This window comes from Phlebotomus papatasi, chromosome 1 (assembly GCF_024763615.1).
Source record: "Phlebotomus papatasi isolate M1 chromosome 1, Ppap_2.1, whole genome shotgun sequence".
In the NCBI taxonomy this organism is placed as follows: Eukaryota; Metazoa; Arthropoda; class Insecta; order Diptera; family Psychodidae; genus Phlebotomus; species Phlebotomus papatasi.
The window spans coordinates 37,955,589-37,977,021 of record NC_077222.1 but is presented as its reverse complement, the minus strand read 5'-3'; the positions used below and the strand labels follow the sequence as shown (position 1 = coordinate 37,977,021).

Below are 21,433 nucleotides of genomic sequence, written 5' to 3'. Positions count from 1 at the left end.
ATCCACCGAAGAACGCTCAAGTTTTGAAAATTATAAGTGAAATGGATTGGCTCGCTGCTGCTCAGACCCGTGATGGTGACATTGTACAAATCAAAAAGGTTCTCAACGGAGAATATAAAGGTCATGAAAATGCAGCACAGATTTTGCAGTCTAATGAGTTGAAGGAGGAACGCGTGTATTTTAAGTCTCCAAATGGTCTTAAGTTCTACGTTCCTTTGGGCATGCGCCTACACCTCCTGCATTTGGCTCATGATCGGAATGGTCATCCGGCGTTCAACGGAACAGCTGAGCACATTTCTAAGGATTTCTACTGGCCTAGGATGAGGAAGACCGTGAAGAAATATGTAGACTCATGCATCAATTGCATGCAAGCTAAGAAAGGTGCGGATGAATCACACATTGAATTGCACGCATTCAAGAAACCCCCTGTGCCGTTCCGAGTCATCCACTTGGACCATTGTGGTCCCTACCCTCGAGCAAAAGGTGGATGTGAACATGTGTTGGCTGTAATTGACTCATTCACCAAGTATATTGTCCTCCGTCCAGTAAAGACAACCAATACGGCTGGAGTTATTCGAGTCTTGGAAGAGGTTTGTCAATTCTTTGGTTATCCTGCTGTGATAGTCTGTGACAGAGGGACTGCCTTCACCTCGAATACTTTCGAAGAGTATTGTCGTGAGAGAGACATTAAGATCGCATTGGTCGCTGCGAAGACCCCACGAGCCAATGGTCTCGTGGAAAGACGTTTCCGTATATTGGGAGAGTCTCTGAAGGCTATGAATGAAAATGAAAGTGGTACGGATTGGTACAAACATCTACCATCTGTGCAATGGAACATGAACTCAGCTCGTAACCGGATCACGGGGCATTCTCCCCAAGAACTTCTGTTTGGGTACCGACCACGGAACATTTTGGGCAATGTTGTGGCAAACGCTGTCATGGAAGATGTCGGGAGTGACTCAGTGATGAATTTGTCGGAGCTGAGGGAATTGACAGCGAAAAAGGTTTTTGAAGCAGAGAAGCACAAAGCTCAAAAACACAACGAGAATCACCCGAAACCTCATCGTTATGAAGAGGGTGACTTAGTGTTGCTGCGATGGGATGCTCCTGCCAGTGGGTCTAGCAGGAAGATGCATCAGAGATACCGAGGACCTTATTCTGTTGAAAAGGTCATGGGAAATGATCGGTATCTGGTTGTGGATACCGCAGCCACACAGCTGACAAACAAGCCGTTTGAGTCGGTTTATGCGGCCGACAAGATGAAGCTATGGGCTAATCGAGCAGACCTGGAACTCGTTGACTTCGATGTGGATTCTTCGTCCGAAGATTGAAATAGTCTGCTGATCTGTCACAAGTTTGAATTCGAAATGAAATGTGAATTATTCCCTTGTTAGCATTCAATATATTTGAAGTACTCTGAATTGACAACTTGGTCTGACAGATGGTTTGGTGGTTTCTCCTTTGGTTGGTCCCCAAAATATAGTGAAGGGTCTGTTGTATGGAAACCACTGGATGATTAGGTATTAGGACTAAGTTGTGTCTTAATCCCTAATGCAGATTCGAGATCACGACTTGACAAGCTTGGTGTTCCGCGCCATGCATGAAAATGGTAGTGATTCTGCGAATGAACTTGGTACCCGAGTGATGATCCATGGCGTGTGCGGCCTTGAGTGTCACGCAGGTTGATGGAGTCATGGTACGACTTGGCATAACGTACTATCTTGACTTGTCCTTGACCGGCAGGGGTGTTTCACGCACACTGCCAGAAAATGGGAAAGTTGGAGTAGTAAGGTTATGGTGTGGAACCCTTAAAGGCTTGAGTACTAACTTAACCTTTATTTTCCTTGTTTGGCCAACTAGGAATTGTCGAAATGGGTTCGTGTGCAAAGGGATGTTGAACAAGTAGGTGTACTGATCGTGGCGCGTTCGAACTCTCTGCCAGTGCCAGGGACGTCACTGCATCAGTATGGCCGAATGTTGCATCATCTCTCTCCTCCTACGTCTATATAGCGGATTAGGAGCGAGCTACCGGGTCATAAGGGGAGACTATGGGTGTGCGCCTATGGTTGCCTCGAGTTCGTAAGGGGAGGGTTAAGTCAGTCTCTGGCGAAACCCTGTCGAGAGCGCTTGGACATGGCCGGTAGCTGCGCCATAAAGCCGCTTGATAGGGAAGTCGCGGATGCAACTCGGATTGCATCAATATACTATATTCAGTGAAAGTTCAACAACATTCAAAAATGTGGTCTAATTTCCTGCAAACGAGGAAAATTATCTGTGGTGTTGATCACTAAATCTCTGATTACTGAACCAGTAATAACCAAATATTTCTCACACACCCCAATTACTCCCAATTTTCCTGACAAATATACATCATACCATTTCGAATATATTCTCATTTTCCGGAACAACGCCAGAGGAGAAATTGGATTAAGAATTCAAGCAGAAAATTACCACATCTCTTCCTGGCAAAAATCCCACCTTTGGTCACTTCATTACTCACAAGACCCTAACTACCAAAAAGAATTTCCACATGGAATTGTGGAAAATATGTGAAAACCCTAGTGTCATACAGAGTTAGTTTTACTCCATATCGTAACATTTAATAGTTACTACTCGTTGCAGCAATAATAGTTGAAATAATGAGGTGGATGTTAATCTAAATTATTGGGACACTTTTATTCCAGCACTTGTCCTCCTCCTTATTTAACAATTTCATACAATGTGAAACAACTGGGGAGTAGTTCGCTTCACACGAACTTCCCTTAGATTACATAAATTTTCCCAAAGCACCACTGTTTTTATGGAATCATTAACGAGTATTAAAAATATGTGTTACGTTGGTTATAAATTTGAATAAAATCATAATATATAAAGTGTTAACTCCCTGAAATATACAATGTATTAGTAATGCATTATAGTTAAGATCTTTATGCCCTCGACACACTTACAACTTAAGCCGAGACACGGCTTAGTGTTAAATGATGGAAAAGGAATTTAACTATTATTTGCAATGTAATTACGCTAAGCCGTCTCTCAGCTAATCCTCAATTCTGTCAAGGCCCTAACGTTATTTCATTCTTATTTATCCATGAGTATTTCACAATTTTTATCAATTAGCTTAAATAATAAAATTAAACTATGTCATTAAAAAACTATGGAAAGATTGACTAGAAATCAGCATGCAGGTTTTTAAAAAAAGCTCCATTTTCATGATGCTAAGTAGAATTTCAATGGGTTTTCACTATTTTATTATAAAAACCTACAGCACTTTTTTATTAATAAACTAACTCAATTTATTTTTTTATTTTCGAGAGTGATGTATTACGATAGGGGAATCTGGGGCACCACCGAATACGAGATACACCGAACATTGATTTTTATTTCTAAACTACTTGAACTACGACGAACAATATTTTTTAGTGGACTAATATACTATAAATAATAGTGTGTATGAATTCATACAGGTTTCGTTCTCTGAAGACTAATATCTGATTAAAAACTCGCAGTGTACAGTGCTACCTTGAGTTCGGTGGTACCCCAGTTTACCTTTTGAGTCATATCCAAAGGTATAAAATTTAACTAAAGATTCAAAACATTAAACGAATAATTTTTATCGACAAAAGTTAACTTTAATTGTCTCTTTAAATCAAATGATTTAAACAACCCTTTATTCCTGAACTATAGAGATCTTAAAGATTTATTTAAATATTTAATATAAAAATTAAAGATATATTCATATACATAAGCAGTCATCACGGAAAATTAGTACAAATCTTACATTAAAAATTTTCAGCAAAACATTGGGGTCTTACCATGAGATAAGCTGAACAAAAAATTGGCTAAAACATTAAAAGGGCCAATCCATCTCAAGACGACCATAGGGGTACTCTTCATGGTCTTAGATGTTTTTGAATTTTACATATGTTAAAGTACACGATAAAATAATATACCCCTATTTTTTTCGCCCAAAAAAAATTCCTGGCCGGAGACACATGGCGCCAAAGATGGCGTCTCGCGCTTCATTCGTCAATTGAGATTTTTGGCAAATATTTCAAAATACTCTATCTCGCGAACGGGTTGAGATTTCTTCTTACTCTTTTTTTATTTGAAAGATAATTTTATACTCTTTAAAACGATATACTAGTTTTCGTATTATCTGCTCAAGTTTTTTTGTAACCGTCTTTTAAATTTTTTTTGAAAAAATTTAAAAATTAATTTTTCTCAAAAACCCCATTCTCAAAAATTTTCATTTTTTTACTGTTGATCAGTAACATTGAGTACTACATTCCCTGAAAAGGCAAGCTTCCACTTTTGCGCTTATTTTTTTAAAAAAATATTCAAATTTTTACAACATTTTCAAAAAGGAAAAAATACCAATTAAACTCAAAATTTTAAGTTCAACTTTTCAGGGAATACAGTACTCCACATCCACAATACTTATAAACAGTTGAAAAATCAAAATTTTTCGATTTTACGTTTTTGAAAAAATTTTTTTTTTTGATTTTCAAATAAAAATGCCTTTTATTGACAAATTTACAACTTTAAGATACATTTAACACTCGTGTTAAAATGTTGAATTTTTTTAAACTAGAATTAAATTTTTTTTTTTTTTTATTTTTCAAAAAAATCCAAAATTTTTCAAAAAATTTTTTTTGAGAAACTTAAAGAAAACAAAAAAACATAATTAGTACATTTATTAAATATGATTTAAAGCTTTATTTTTGTCAATAAAAGGCATTTTTATTTGAAAATAAAAAAAAAAATTTCAAAAACGGGAGGTCGAAAATTTTTGATTTTTTAACTGTTTATAAGTATTGTGGAGTACTGTATTCCCTGAAAAATTGAACTCAAAATTTTGAGTTAAACTGGTATTTTTCCTTTTTTGAAAATGTTGTTAAAATTTGAATATTTTTTTTCAAAAAAAATAGCGCAAAATTGGAAGCTCGCCTTTTCAGGGAATGTAGTACTCAATGTTACTGATCAACAGTAAAAAAATGAAATTTTTTGAGAATGGGGTTTTTGACAAAAATTAATTTTTAAATTTTTTCAAAAAAATTTAAAAGATGGTTACAAAAAAAAACTTGAGCAGATACTACGAAAACTAGTATATCGTTTTAAAGAGTATAAAATTATCTTTCAAATAAAAAAAAGAGTATGAAGAAATCTCAACCCGTTCGCGAGATAGAGCATTTTGAAATATTTGCCAAAAATCTCAATTGACGAATGAAGCGCGAGACGCCATCTTTGACGCCATGTGTCTCCGGCCAGGAATTTTTTTTGGGCGAAAAAAAATAGGAGTATATTATTTTATCGTGTACTTTAACATATGTAAAATTCAAAAAAAAAATCTAAGACCATGAACCCGCGATTTGCGATTTTCTCGGTCGTCTTGAGATGGATCGGCCCAAAATAATTTGAATAATGTTTTGTTTGCACTAAGGCGCTTATGTACATGTTCATGTACATAAGCAGTCATCATAGAAAAGCCAGTGATAAGCCCGGATAAGCTTATGATAGCTGAGATTCTTTACAGTCAACTTCGGAGTACTTGGAAATCCGGGTGCTTGGAACTCAGAATTTGTGAAAGTTCGATTGCTGTCGATTGATCGCGTCGAGTAAACTGTCCTTGTCGGTCGAAATGGATAAAATTTGCTCGACGTGATTCTTTGCCCCCAAAATTCAACTCACAATCGAATTTTCAAGCATTCCGAGTTGAAAGCACGCTGAGTTCCAAGCACTCCGAAGTTCACTGTAAAGAATCTCAGCTACCGTAAGCTTATCTGGGTTTATCACTGCACTGGTTTTTTTCTATAGATAGAAAATAAATATATAAAAATTTATTATTGTATTTTTTATTGAAAAAATTCTCTGTTCATATTTAGCCTAGTTCAGAATTAACATATGTCTAAAATCACCACGAAAAAAATTCTACATTTCGATTTTTGTAAAATTTTCATGTTCCTACACAAATTGAGAAATCTGACGTTAGTACTAAATGTTTTTAAAAGTTGTGAATTTGACATTTGACCTAATTTCCCAATTCATTATTACATGGCTCGTATTTTCCTTTTGATATAAACTTCCCAATAAGCAAAAGATTTGATCAGTTCGAAGAAGAAATCCTTGAATCTGTAGAGCGTATTTAAACAAAGTTGAATCAGATATTCAAACTGGTCAGAAGATTCATAGGGTTCATAGGTATATACTTGGCTACACATCTAGGCTAAATAGAATGATAAAAATAATATTTTAGATTTCCATCTTAAAATTATTTTACAATCCATTTTACTTATCATAAAATTTAAATACTTAAGACTTTATTTTAAATACTTAAATACCTGTAGCCTGTGTTAAAAAAAACTGAACTACTTAAAAAGCAATACCGAATGCAAAAAAGAATTAAAACATATAATTTAAGAACAGTTTCCTTTATTTTAAAGTTTCTTAAAAAACGGTTTAATATCGATTTCACCGCTCAGAAACGGTTTCAAAACCGTCTTAAGAATAAGGCGTTTAACCAATTAATCAATTAATTAGTGGAATCACCTTTTATGCACACATCTAATATTTCAACATCTTCTTCCCAAATTTAGTATTGATAGTTCCATCAGTCTTTACAGGGTTAACCTACTAATGTGCTTTTGGGGTTGCTTGAGATGTTGCGTAGCGTAATTTCAGGTAGAAAAGTGTGCTATTTGCAGCCTGAGCGCGTTTTTGCCATAAATTAAATGACGAAATAGTCATCCTTCTCGCCGTGAACTCTGCCCTATCCACTTCGACTCTGTGGTCGGTTCAGTTATTTGAGATGCTGGGAGGAAGGGTCCCAGTTCGCGGGTATATTTGGATGATGGGTGGCAAAAAGAGTCGGAGGAATGGGATTGAAATTAAACTTTCATGTAATGCTAAACTGTAAATAATTATTTTCGTGAAAATTTAATTAAAATCTCAAATATACCTTATTTGATGTGCTGCATGTGCCTTTAGCATTCCACCCCTTTTACCGTCGTTCTTTTTTGGTGAAGGTGAAACAACACAACAACCGAAGGGAATGGAGCCTTTCGGTGGCAAAGTTTCTGTGGTGGCAATTTTGTTGGCTCTTATAGACACATTTTGGGTACAATGGAATGAGTTAAAACTTGTTTAATTTGATTTTTATGCAAAAAAGATGTTTAAACTAATTATTTGCAGTTGTTCACCTCATCCTCCGACGTCTTTTGCTCTGTTGGCATCTCCTTTCACCAACAAAAATCACATTTTCCCTTACTTATTTGCAAGAATAACCATTCCTCCTCTAAAAGGACTTTCATGCTTTCCCGAGATGAATAAGAATAGCAAGACAATGTGCCCGGATTTCATCAATTTGTAACCCCCTTCAAATTCCCAATGAGTAAAAGAGAAAATGGAGAATAAGGACAAAGAGATAGAGATGTTCATTGATGTGACTTAAAATTAAATTAAATTATAATTTGGTGGGAAATGGTAAAATGAGAAATGAAGAAATAAACAGGAATCAAGAGAGCTTAAAACTCTTTAATTTATTTTTATCTGACCAATTATATCAGTTGACTCTCATTTTGGCCCTGGCCCTGGACCCTTTCCCTGTCAAAGATCAACTAGGCAAATTCCCAGTTAAAAATTTATGTATGATTGCTCTATCGCATTCCCAACCACTCAGTCCAGGAAGACCTCTTCTGTCCCATTTGTACACTCAAAAACTCGTTCATCCTCCCCTACCCATGGCCATAAAATCACAACCACCACGAACCAAAATCATGAGCGCATAAAATGATAAATTTAATGAAAATTCTATATAAATTTTCCTTCTTCCATGGGTTAAATTTTGGGGGCAGCTCTTTGGGGACTGTATGCCATCCCACAGACAACAAATCATTTGAAGGACCGTCAGATCCACATTATTATTTTATTCAAATGCCCCATCTCTGGAAATTTGTGTGCTTGTGTCCCTTCAAATGCCACACTCCTCATTGTGGCTTTTCGTATTTATTTGTGCAGATAATTGGGCTTTCTAGTTGATGGTTGGTCTTTTGCTGTGGCACTTTTGGCGAGTGGAAAGTTAATCTGGAGATTGCCACGAGGCAGTCAAACCCTCACAGCAATTTCCACACAATATGGCTCAGGCTGCCCTCTGTTTATAGCCAAAATTTTCTGTTCCCGTTGGCTAGGTCATTCCGATTACCTGGTCGAAACTTTTGTTTTAATATAACTACAGAAAAGGTTATATTCACCTTCCGATTAAGCTCCGCCCATATATAATTTTATGTCTCGCCCACAAAAAACCTACGTTGTTTTGAATTTAATGCTTAGGGAGAGAAATGAGGCTCTTTGAATGAGGAGCAGCTTTGAAATTGGCATTTTTAACTTATTTTTAAATAAAATTGAGCTTTATCGTGCTGTAATTTAGCTGCGCAAATAGATTGAGAAGCTAAATTACATTATGATATGGCTCATTATCATTTAAACCTAGGAGAAAAATCCAAATTTCAAAGATACCCCAGATCCAAAGGTGCCGCACTTTCTCCTACAACGTTTATTACAAAGTTACCTAAAGAATTAGACCCGCTACAAATTAAATCAGACACTAATACAAGTTTGAGAATTTAACTAAAATATTAGACCAAGTGTCAAATGCAAGATTAAAGTAGAGGATGGGACAGTTGAATTCATATATGCATATAGATAGAATTTTATATAGACTTTAGGGGGGAAGTGGGGCATTTTCCTCCACCCTCCCCTTTCCCTCCAAAACTATGTTTTTTTTTGGGATTGCTCGAAAATCGAAAACGCGTAGTGCGATTTATTTTCATTTTTGGATATGTTTTAGAGATTTCCCAGACGAACATTTCGTCTATATACGAAAATACCGTTGAATCATTCCTAATAACGGTTTTTCAAGGTCCTTCGTCAGCTTTCGATCTGATGAATGAGAATTTATCTAAAATTGAGCACTGGTCGTCTAGTAATGGACTTCTCTTAAATCCTAAAAAATCACAGGCCCTTGTTATCTCTAAAAGATCTGCTAACTTTCCTTTAAGCCCTCTTTTTCTCCGCGGCGAAATCATTCCATTTACAGATCAGGTTAAAAACCTTGGAATTATTTTCAACAGAACCCTATCATGGTCAGATCATGCTACTTCCATTTGTCGTAAAATTAATTATTCTCTTTATACCCTTCGACGCTACCGGGACATTACACCCTATGACACTCGCCTGCTTCTCTCACGAGCGCTACTTTTGCCCATAATCTCTTATGGAGCTGAACTCTTTTTTTCTGCGGATGGTGAAACCATTCGCCGCTTAACGGTGATCTTTAATAACTGTGTGAGATACATCTGTGCTCTAGGCTCACGTGACCACATATCTCCGCACAGGGACGTTTTTGTTGGTTGTGACTTACCATCCTTCTTGCAGATGCGTGCCCTTATCTTTCTGCATCGCCTAATAACGACTGGGAGTCCGGCGTACCTGGCTTCCCTCTTGACGAGGGGGGGTTCGATCAGGGTTCGAGGATACCTGGTCCCTAGAGCGATGCAAGAGACGTTTTATCACACACTCTTTGTCAGAGGAGTATCGCTTTACAATTCACTTCCTCGTGATGCTCGCGCTTCTGTGAGAAACATTGAGGGTTATTTCAAGTCCAGGCTTGCTTGATGCGTTCTGCTTTTGTCTTTCTCATTTTTTTTTTCTCTTTTTTTTTGTAGCCACACACTTGTAAGAGGGTTGAACCCTATTTTGTGTTGGTATTTTGAATAAATTGAAAATTGAAATTGAAAGATTAAGAAGACACTAGAAAACGCATTTATCAAGCGAATGGTATCATGTTTGGGTTCGTTTGAAAGGTCTTGGAATTTCCTTTAAGACTGAACCGGTTCCAATAGGTTCTGCACCGGTAATGAACCGGTTCATGACCGATAAATAATTTTTATCCGAAAATCAATTCTATTGCATTTTAAACAATTTTGTAGAATCTTTTGAATGATTTATGAATCGGCTCAAATCGGTTGAGAACCGGTAAATGGTAAATGATGCGAAAGTAATTTTGAGGTATATAGCATTTAAGTCACGAGTTCAAGCACTTCGCAAAGCCTGGGTCGCTTTGCCATCCCTTTTGAATTGGAACAGCTTTAAAATTGAGTTTGTTGCTCTTGTTTCAAATAGAAAATTGATCCCGGCCGGCTGGCCGGCCGGGAACTTAACATAGCCCCCCATATATTCGTGATCAGTAAGTGGCGAAACACATTGTGGCCAAGTTTGAGGTCGATCGGACGACATGAAATTTTGTTAGGATTATAATAGGTGAGATTGTTAGGAATCTCACCTAATAATATAGCTCCATAAACCATTTGTGAAGCTAAAATACATTATGAAAGGCTCAATTTTATTTAAAAATAGTAGAAAAAAGCCTAATTTTAAAGCTGTCTCATTTCTGAGGTGCCCCACTTCCCCACATTCAACAGCAGTTTTATCTTGAGTTTTTTTTTGAATCCCTTTAAGAAGGATAGACTAAAACTTTTATTCGACTAAAGCAATATCAGGGCTCCATGTTCTCTAGAATCATAAACTTACTAGCCAATTTCGTATAAATTTTCATTGTTTTATTACAGTTTTTTTTATTTAATTGTCAATAATTTTAGGAATCATTTATTGAAGTAACATGCAATATTTTCATAATAGCTTGTAGGACTTCTACTAGGACTTGCAACAAGCGAGATTTTCGGATTGTATTTTCTTATAAAAAGAATGGGATTGTTAATCCCAAGCCCTATTTCAAGTGAAGTGGAACTCAATGAATGCAGTTCGAAGACCTATAGGGGAATGTTAGCATGGTTCGCAAAGAGTGAACCTTCAAACAACGCAAATTTTCTCTTTGTTTGCAAAGAGCTAGATGGTAATTTCTTAGCCATAAGATAGATCATTATTAAATTCACGAAACGAGATAAGAAATAGTTGGTCAGCTCTTTGCAAACAAAGAGAAAATTCGCATCGTTTGAAGGTTCACTCTGTGCGAGCCATGCCTACATTCCCCTACCAGAAAAATTTCAAGTGACCTAAAAAGTATTCGAACCCGAAACGAGTATTTCACTACGTGATTCAATAAAATACCCTTTTTAATTTTATAATTATAATACTAAGTATACTGAGCAAAACCTAAAATTTTAAATAATAATGAAAATTTTTATTTAAGTTCTGTTAAAGATGAGACATAATTTTCGAGGGGCTCATCGGGCAAACTGTTTCGTATCAGAATTAATTCTTTGAACTTAATAAAACTCAAAATATCCATTAAGAATGTTCATAATTATGTTTGCCCGAAAACGTTCAAAACACAAAAAAATAAAAACTTATTTTTTAATATTTTTATTTTTAAGCACTTACAAACTTTCAATATGATTACATTATTTGACTATAAAAACAATTTTAGAAACAAAAATTGGTATTTTTCAGAAAACAAAAAAACATAATTTTTAAAATGTTAAGAAACATTTTTTTATGTTTGTTGTATTAATTTATTATAAGAGTAATATCATTAATATTCAAATAAACAAGTTCTAAAGTAATTTAATGATTTTTTAATTTTAAAAACAGAGCGAACCAATGTTAAAAATTTATATCGCAGTATTCCGTTATTCTTGATTCCCAATAATTCCATTTGTGATTCTGTTTATTCCTAAACACGAATTTGTGTATTTTAAACGTTACTTTATAATTCTGAATGAAAGCACTCAACCGCCGATAACTGTGCGATAACTTCAGCGTTGAAACGAGATCCAAAAGGCCCGAAATACTTCTGGTTTATTCAGGAATATAGTCCAATGCTGGTTAAACTATTACAGCTTCATGGCACAGCAATTGTAAACTAACTATGCCAAGTCCTACGATTACGTAACGGAAATATAATCCTGGTTTCATTTGATTCGCATTCTGTAAATTTGAAATCATGATTCCATTTGAAATTCTAATAATATGTACATAATGTATGTATATATTTCAACTCAATGAACATTACATGAAATCATTAAGGGGTAGCGGAGGCCTAGCCTAGGCTGTTTGACTCCTGTAAAATCAGTTTTATTTATTCAAGGTGTGTATCTTGATTTTGTGACGAACTCGAACTAGAATTTCAAATGACTCTATAGACCTTTCGCTGTTCCCAACAAAAATAACTTGTTATTTATTATTTTATATTCAAATAGTAAGTTTTTAGCACTTCAAGAGACCGTTCTGATATGTATATAAAATATATTAAAATAAAGTAATTGACGTGGAATATATAATAAAATCTATAGTTTATAATTCCGGAACCAGATTAGTATAATTTTTTTTAACAAATTTATTGTCTAATTGTATATTTCTGCTTTTAATTTCTTAAAAATATATTTAATTCATATAGAACTTTATTCTGGTTTTCTATATTTTAAAAATTTGATATTCTTTTTTGGAAAACGGCTCTATTTATACACTGAGAGAAATACGAAAAAGTTAAAATAACATTCCGAAAATGTTAATTTTACCCTGCAGTATTGATCCGAAAACGGTGTAAATATTACCCTTTTTAGGTGCATAATGGGTTAAAATTACCCTTCTTTCATGTTGATCTTACCCTTAAAGGATGTAAAATTAACATTAAAAAATGTTGATATATTTTTACACCCAAAAAATGTTAAAGTTATGACGAAAAAAAGTTAATCGCAGCCTCTTTTTTTCTCAGTGTATACAGTCGATATAAGTTCAATTATTTTCATCTTAAAATACAAATATTTTTCTATTTTTATTAAAATTCAACTTTAATTCATCATATTTTCCTTCAATTCATATATGATCATTTATAACAAAAAAAACTTTTAAAATCAAATTTTCATTTTGTACGTAAAGTGGCCACATCTTCCTCTGATTAAATATTTTAATACTATCACATTGTCTGCTTATAATAGAATTTGTTAATTTTAAGTGTCTTATGATTCAAACATTAAGAAAAACTGGATGAGATAAAAGTGTTTTGGGATAAAATATTTAATGGAATGTGATATCTTTAATTAAAGAGATCTTAAACAAAATTGCTATTTCGAAAATTATTCTTGAGAGGAATGTTTAACAATTTCTGTATGTAAGTTGATTTCGAACTTATAGCTTTCGTGTATCACAAGCTTTAAGCAATTTATTTTGTTAATACCAACAAAATTAAACGTACAAAATTTATATTACAACAATAATAAACTATTGATTCCTTAACATTACAGTACTTTTCAAAATATTATGCACATTTAAGACTTTCTCCCCTGTAAAAAAGTATTCTTTCATAATTTGCATTTTTGTAATTTTTCTTTTAAACTCTAATAATATAAAATCTGTTTGTTGAACATTAATAATGAAAAAAAAATGTGAAATATCTAAAAGTATTACCTTGCAATGCTCAATACATTAATTTTTGCAATAAAATTTTCCTGGAAAACTTCTTTTAGAAAATTGAAATGGAAATGCTGTATTACTTGAAGATTGAAAGTTTCACAAACTCTGCCATAACTTTTATAACATTTGCTTCTCCCTCTCCATACATTATAAAACGAGCTTTCACGCAAAGGCAAACATATGAGGACTTTAATGTGGCACAGCTAAACATTTAATTGGTGCTATGAATAAGGGGTAAATTATTGAATGGAATTTGATTCCCAGGTGTCATGGCAGTAGCTGACAGTAATTGGGTATTATATATATAAGTAAGTTTCCAGGTGAGTCCCCTGTCGAAGTGATGATGCGATGAAAAGCTGCAAAATTGCGCTACCGATTGATTTTTCACTTCAGAGCACCAAAAGCCATTTCTTGGCGGAAAACCTTTGCGTGGATGGAGGAAAACGTATGAAAAAAAGGAAAGTCCTCATTTGTTCATGGAACTGGAATTCAATTTGCGAGTGATTTTATGGTGTTTTCAAACTTGTTCGCTGTACACAATTAGATGAGTGGGTTTGGTGAGGCGGGTGCTCCGAATGCGTGTGTACATAAAGGAACACGTGTGCACCCTTGTGAGACTATATAACCAGGGGTGCGTCTTGTGCAAAAGGGTTCTCCCCCGTGAGCACCAGTGTAAATTTAAACGACTCTAAGTCAATTTTTACCCATTTTTTGTGTTTTCTCTTTTGATTATACTCTTCACCCCAAATACCACCTTCAACAGCCGACAATTCCATGTGGATTTACTGTAAATAAAAATAAAAATATCTTAAAGGGAAGGAATCCTATAAGCTACACATTCTAATTCCCAGGCTTAGAATGATAAAAAAAAACGTTTTTTATTGCAATACTTTGTGTTAAAACTTTGAAAAACTTAATAGAATTATTTAGAAAAGCAAAGTAATTTTCTAAAAGACAGTCAATGTGGAAATACGTAGGGGAGACCGGGGAGGTTTGGGACAGGGGTAGTGTGGGACAAGGCGATTTTTTCATTATTTTTTTTAATAAATGGGATTTAACCACTACTCAATCGTAGGCAATATTGAAATGTATCTTGACTAAAAGAATGGATATCCTCAGTTTTATAGTTTTAATTCTATGAACACTTTCTTAAAAATTGATAAAAATTGTATATTTTGATTTCTCAGTTTTGCTCTTTGTATTTTATATCAGCGATATATAATCAAAACTTTTTTATCTCATTAGGTAGCAGTGTAATCTGGGAACATATTTTTATAAAAGTTTCAGAGATTATACGCTCTTGTTTTTTACATAAAGGTTTTAAATATCAAAACTATCCGCGGGAATGTTTGGGACACCTGAACGGGGATGAATGGGACGCTGATTTTCGACAATATTGTAGGTGGTGTGCAATTGTTTATTGTCAAAATGAAGAATAATGCCCAGTTTCTACTGAAAATCTCCCTCTTGTGCAAACTTTACCAGTGAAGCAGATTTTTCTAACTACAGAGACAATTAAATCATCAATGTCTTGGGAATCAATAATTTCTTCTCAGAGGGGCTTCGATCTTAGCTTAATCTCGTTAAAAACTATTTTCTCAAAAATTTCTATTATAATGATTCCGAAGCCTGGGAAGGATCCTACAATTGTCTCTTCATATCGTCCAATCAGTCTTTTGCCCACTTTGTCTAAGCTATGTGAGAAATTAGTACTTCAGAAATTGAGACCAGTACTGAACACTAATAATATTATACCCGACCACCAATTTGGTTGTAGGCCTGAGCATTCGACGGTGGAGCAGGTGCATAGAGTTGTGGCAGAGGTCCAGTCAGCACTTGATCAGAAGAAATACTGCTCATCTGTTTTTCTTGATATAGCTCAAGCTTTTGATAAAGTTTGGCACGAAGGTCTTCTAATCAAAATTCAACAAAGGCTCCCTAACCAGTATCACAAGTTTTTTGAGTCCTACTTAAAAGAAAGAAGATTTCGGGTGAAGCACCAGTCAGCAACTTCCAATCTGTATGAGATACAATCTGGAGTGCCTCAGGGAAGCGTGCTTGGCCCTATGCTTTATCAAATCTATACTGCGGATATACCTACTTCTGACTGTACCTCAATTGCTACATTCGTGGACGACACTGCAATTATGTCTTCACATAAAAACCCAAATACGGCTAGTAGAGAATTGCAAGACCACCTGAAAAAAGTCGAGAAATGGATGAGGGCATGGAGACTGAAAGTAAATGAGACCAAGTCGTCCCATATTACCTTTACTCTGAAGAAAATGTCTTGTCCACAAGTTGAGTTTAATGGGATTAAAATTCCTCGCGCTAAGCATGTTAAGTATCTTGGCATGCATCTTGACCAAAGACTCACCTGGAAACATCACCTGAAGCAGAAGGTAGCCCAGTTAAAAATTAGCTACAAAAAGCTTTACTGGCTGATCGGACACCACTCCAAACTGTCTATTTCTTCCAAAGCACTAGTGTATAAAGCCGTATTGAAGCCTATATGGAGTTACGGAATTCAGTTATGGGGATCTACCAGTGATTCAAACCTCAGTGTGCTCCAGCGTTTCCAGTCTAAAGTATTGAGACAACTTGCAGGGGTTCCGTGGTATGTTAGGAACGAAGTTATTCACAACGACTTACAAATAAACACGGTCAAACAGGAAATCCAGAAAATAAGCCTTCAATATAAAAGAAGGATTCAGCAGCATCCAAACAACCTCGCAATGGAGTTAGCAGACAAGCCGTTTTACAACCGCCTGAAGAGGGTAAATCTTCATGATCTGCCCTCAAGATGGGAGTGATGACCCTATGTTTCGAAAACATTAGGAAAGTCGGCGATGGGTGAAGACATTAACATTTGGTTAATGTCTTCAAGTTTTTTCTTAAGTATTTTATAATCAGTTTATTGTCTATGTAATTATTGCAAACTACATTTGTCTTGAATTCTACTAATTGTCATTAATGTAATATAAATCAACATGACAGATAGTGAATAAACTCGTCCTATTGGCAGTATAAAAAAAAAAAAAAAAAAAAAAAAAAATTTCTCGAGCAATATCCTCTACAATTCTCAAAAGTTCTCCAGAAAAGGCAAGACAAGAGCTAATTCAGAGAAATAAGAAAAAATAAGTACCATGCAGTTGTCGTAAAATCAAATAGGAATCCGCCAATGAGTTCAAAATTAAAAGTGTTAAGAGAATCTACTCGCCTGAGGAATTTGATGATCATGATTGCAATATTTAGAATAAAAAAAGGCAAGGAAAGGTAAATGGAAAATAAGAAGAAAATACTTTAAATAATCGATTGACAATAAATGACTCTACTGGACAAATAAAAGTGATATTCATTTCTAAGTATGAAATTAAAGATGAAACATTTTTATTTTTATCAGAAATATTTTTAATCTAGTATTTAAAATGAATTAACGTTCTCCAATAATGCAAATTATGCGAGAAAAAATGCGTCCCAAACATCCTCTTTTGCGTCCCATACTGCCCCAAATCGGGGAGGTTTGGGACAAAGCGTCAAGTTAAATGTTTTATCTTCTCCAAGAAAACTCAGCCGTTTTCCAAGTTCTATCGAGTATTCTTTATAAAGTCAATACCCATAAGTATCCTGTATACCGCATAAAATTATGATACACTATCGTGATTTTTTGTAATAGTGTCTCAAAGTCAAAACATGAAAAAGTGTCCCAAACATCCCCGGTCTCCCCTACCAACTACTTCGGAAAGGCAGCTAACTCCCTTATAACTTGATAAAATATCAATTGAATATTTTAATTGTCCTTCAAAATATTATTAATCCATATTTTGGCATTATTTCGAAAGATAAAAAACAAAAACTAATATTACATATTAGTGATTCACAAAATTAATTTTACAAAATATTTTTTATTTAGGGCACTTTAAAGAAATTTACTAAATTTAGTTGAATTTTATTATGTGGAAAACTTACGAATATATGGGAACCAAAAATTCGAATTAAATCGAAATAAAGATGTTCAATTTCTGGACAACCTGGAGCTCCTGTGTTACAGATCTTTTTCGTAAAGGGATGTCCAGAGAATTCCTGGTATTTGGAGTTCCTGAAGAGTTGTATAGAACAATTCAGAAAATTCAATTTGTCACTCTTAACCTTGTCAAGTTATTGTCCGTGTTTTAAAAATAATTCATTATCTAATTTGCGTAAATTTTTTTATTAATAGACAATCCTTTTATTAAAACTTGTTAATATTCTGTTAATATATTTATTAACCCTTTAACGACGAGACACTTTTTACGAACTGAAAATCAACAATAAAAATTAAACTGGGAAACATAATCAATGATAAGTCTTACATCTAACCTTGAAAAGTCCAATAGAGTCTGATTCGGTGAATTTTGTGCTTCTATGAACGATAGGGACAAAAATAGCCCAAAAATTTAAGTAATTTTTCTGACAATACCAATGAATAATATTTTTCACTTTAGTGAAAAATATTACGTATGAGTATTGTAGTTTTTATTGCCAAAAGGGTTTTGTTTAAAAAAAATTGTAAGTATAAAAAATAAATAAAATCAATTATGAATTTGAGGATTTATAAATTCGCCATTTTTGAGCTTAACCCTCTAACGGTGTTTTCTTTAATATGCGAAAAAAAGTTCTAAAACAATGTTTTCTAGGATAATTATGATAGACTAAAGTTGAAAAAACCATCCATTCTTCATTATCTTTTTTAGTTTAGGTGCTAGGTGAGAAAATATAAAAATTTTTTGAAACTCTTTGCTTCTAAAATTCACATTTTTAGATTTTTCAAATTTTTTAAATAAAATATACAAAGTAGAATGACATATCTTTCAGTAAAAAATAAATTTATTTTAGTGAGATAACTTTAAATCGGTATTTTTATGGAAATTGGAAATGATTTTTTTTTGCACAAATATTTTTTGTTGCTTTTTCTCTGACCTGTCACACAAAACTGGGAATAGCAACAAAACTAGGAGTCAAAATGAGTTCAAACTTTCAAGAGATGTTTATAAGACTATTACCGAAGACATTATAGCACTTTTAAATGAATAAAACCTTTATTGTCGCTGTAAATGTGATTTTTGTGAAGACCGCCTGGAGGCGGTGTTACCCGTTAGAGGGTTAAATATTTATTATATAGCAAATAGCTAGAGACTTGCAAAAAATATTCTAGATTCCTTTAACCTTCTACTTTACAATTATGTACAGACATAAGAAAAAAATAACTTTAGGTAGTCAGGAAAAATTATTTTCTTTATGGGACACCGGTTTTCCAATCGTCCTTAAAGGGTTAAACTTAAACTTCTTTTTATATGTCCGCCTTTCCCATTTTACCTCTAACAATTTTTTAATGCTTTTAAATATTTGAGACGTACTTTGCAAGTAAAACATACAAAATAGTGGGGGTTATTTCAGGTATAGAAATTTATCGCTATCTATATTTAATTCTACCAAAGTGTGATATTTCTGGATAATAAGTTGCAATTTTAAGAAGATCCCAAAAGGGTCTTTTAACAATCTTTTGAAAAAAAAAACTAAAAAAAGCAGTGAAAATTATCAAATCCACCCGTAATTAAAAAATAAATCTTATCTAAACAGAAAATTGTTTTCATAACTTTTTAGAACAGTAGTAGATGTACTAGAACACGTGCCTTAAACTAAGAAAAGTATCCCTCTCTAAAAGTAGGAATTGTTTGCATAAAAAAAGAATGGCTGGAAAATGTGTATACACTATTGCGTGCTTTATTCAATTTATACGTAAATAAATTTCATGTTTTGAATCATTAAGAATGGAAATTCAAATGAACAACCGCATTCCACCTTTGTTCATTCATTCGAACACATACTCACGCGCGTGCCTGAGTGGGCGCAAGGAAATGCTAAAGGACTCCTCATGGAGAGGCCCCCCGTCCAGAAAATACTCCCTGCCACTCCGTGTACGTGATGTAATTAAAAATTGGAGCATGAGGCAAATGCCCTGAAACATTATCCTGATATACGCAGATATTAATTATATTATTTTTTTGGGGACAGTAATTGACCAGAGTCTGTCGGGAGTTCCCCAGAGAAGTGTTCTCCATGAACTGTGAACAGAGTCCGTCTGATTCTAGAGGAAAATCGAAAATGAGGCTCAGAGTCCATGGAGAATGATGTGATACCAATGAACTGCACCTCCTCATCTACATCTCCATTCAATGTTCACACGCGGCTCAACGCAATCCTTTTGGAATGCCCAGGGAGACATTGGCGTGAATATGAATAAATTTCTGGTTCATCCACTCTGGCAATCGACGAAGGATGGCTCAATGGGAAAGTCCGCTGAATTTTAGTACCCAGAGGCAGTACCTTTAACTGGATCAACATTTCACTAATCCCGCTGAAACGCCGTTACATTTGAATAGTAAATTTTCCTTTTTATTTTCGCTGAAAGAAGTTCCTAAAATTATAACCTGGCGGATTTAGGGATGAAGTTTTTGACTGACCAAAATTAAATTTTCTAACAATTGAAGTTCATTCTAAACGTGCTGAAGTTTTTCAACGCAGTGAAATTAATAATACTAAATTACTGCAAAATGAAAAATAATGAAACTTACTTGGTTGTTTTACTGTTTCGATGTAAAAAGATATTTATCAATTTTAAGTGAAAAAGCGTAAAAGGCGAAAAACATTTTTGATGATTAAATTAAGGTAATTTTTTGATAAGTAAAAAATAAATCAATTTTGGTAAGTAAAATATGAAACGGTTCGTAATTTCTTAATTAATTTTCCCTTTTCCAATAATTTTGATTTTTTTCTTTTCTTTTTCTTCTTGTTTTTTTTTTTGTTTACTGGTATACAATCGGTTTCAACAAATTCACAATTCAAAAAATAACCAAAAAATCGATCAAAAATAAACGAACTGCTTTTGATATAAAAATTGGTTGTCAGATTTTTAACCGATTCAGGCTACTCAAGACTTTTCTGATAAGTTTATTACATGTCCACATGAACTACTAAATAAATTCCATAAAGCTTAATCTTTGAAAAGCTAAAGGCTCTTAGGGTGGAGTAACCACTTATCGCCACTTTTAGGAAAAAGTGAAAATAACTTTATTATAACTTTTGACCCCTTATTATCAGATAACTCAAATTTGACACAAAGTTACTTTTAGATATATCTTGGCTCTGGATTCGTCAAAACAATAGTCCTACCATTTAATGCGGCCCTACCTAAAAAATTGACTTCTATTAACAATGCAAAAATAGTCACTTCGTAGCCACTTTTTACCTCTTTTGGCCAGTTCTGTAACCACATCGCGCCACCCACTTGGAAAAGTTCAAACACGATTATTTTGGGCCATATTATGCAAAGAATATATTCAACATTTCTTTTTCCTCATGATCATTGTTGGGACAACCATTTCCCGCCAAAATGCATTCTTGCATCTGCAAGAATTGGCCACACAAGATCTGGTCAAATTCCACCAGATTCACTTTGCACTCAACTGTGGACCGAACCAGTGGCCGTAGGGATCTTATCAAGCGAAGTGAAGTTAATGTAGTAATCTGTAGTCAAGTTAATAGTTAATAAATAGTCAGAATAAAACCTTACCAAACTTACCACCTCATCATATATGTTGTGCGAACCGGCGAAGAGAATTAGACATTCTTTATGCACTAAATCCTCCGTCTTTCCCTAGGTAAGCCAAAACAATCATCTTATTATTACTCACATTTTATGATTTTTCTTTACTTTTATTTGAAAAATCAAATTATTAGACTGTTGCTGAAAGTAAACAAAGCAGATTTGACAATTGAGAATCTATTTAAAAGCAATGGCTATAGGTGGTAAATCAATTTTAGAATATTACCACTTTCCAACATGGATCATTTTTACATAAAAAATAACATAAAAAGAAGCATTAACTAACTAAATACAAATTTTATGTATTCACGGAATATAATTAAATGTTCAATAGACAAATTATTTACTCAAAATCGTGAATTT

The 21,433-nt window shown here is 34.1% G+C and overlaps 1 long non-coding RNA gene across 1 annotated transcript; it reads right to left on the bottom strand.

The window, feature by feature from the left end:
* Positions 1 to 13,154: 13,154 nt before the first annotated feature.
* On the bottom strand, positions 13,155 to 17,505 carry LOC129799039 (uncharacterized). Its single transcript, XR_008751487.1, has 2 exons — positions 17,395 to 17,505; positions 13,155 to 14,210 (listed from the first exon to the last, which is right to left on the bottom strand). It is a non-coding gene; the product is annotated as an uncharacterized LOC129799039 (long non-coding RNA).
* Positions 17,506 to 21,433: the final 3,928 nt, after the last annotated feature.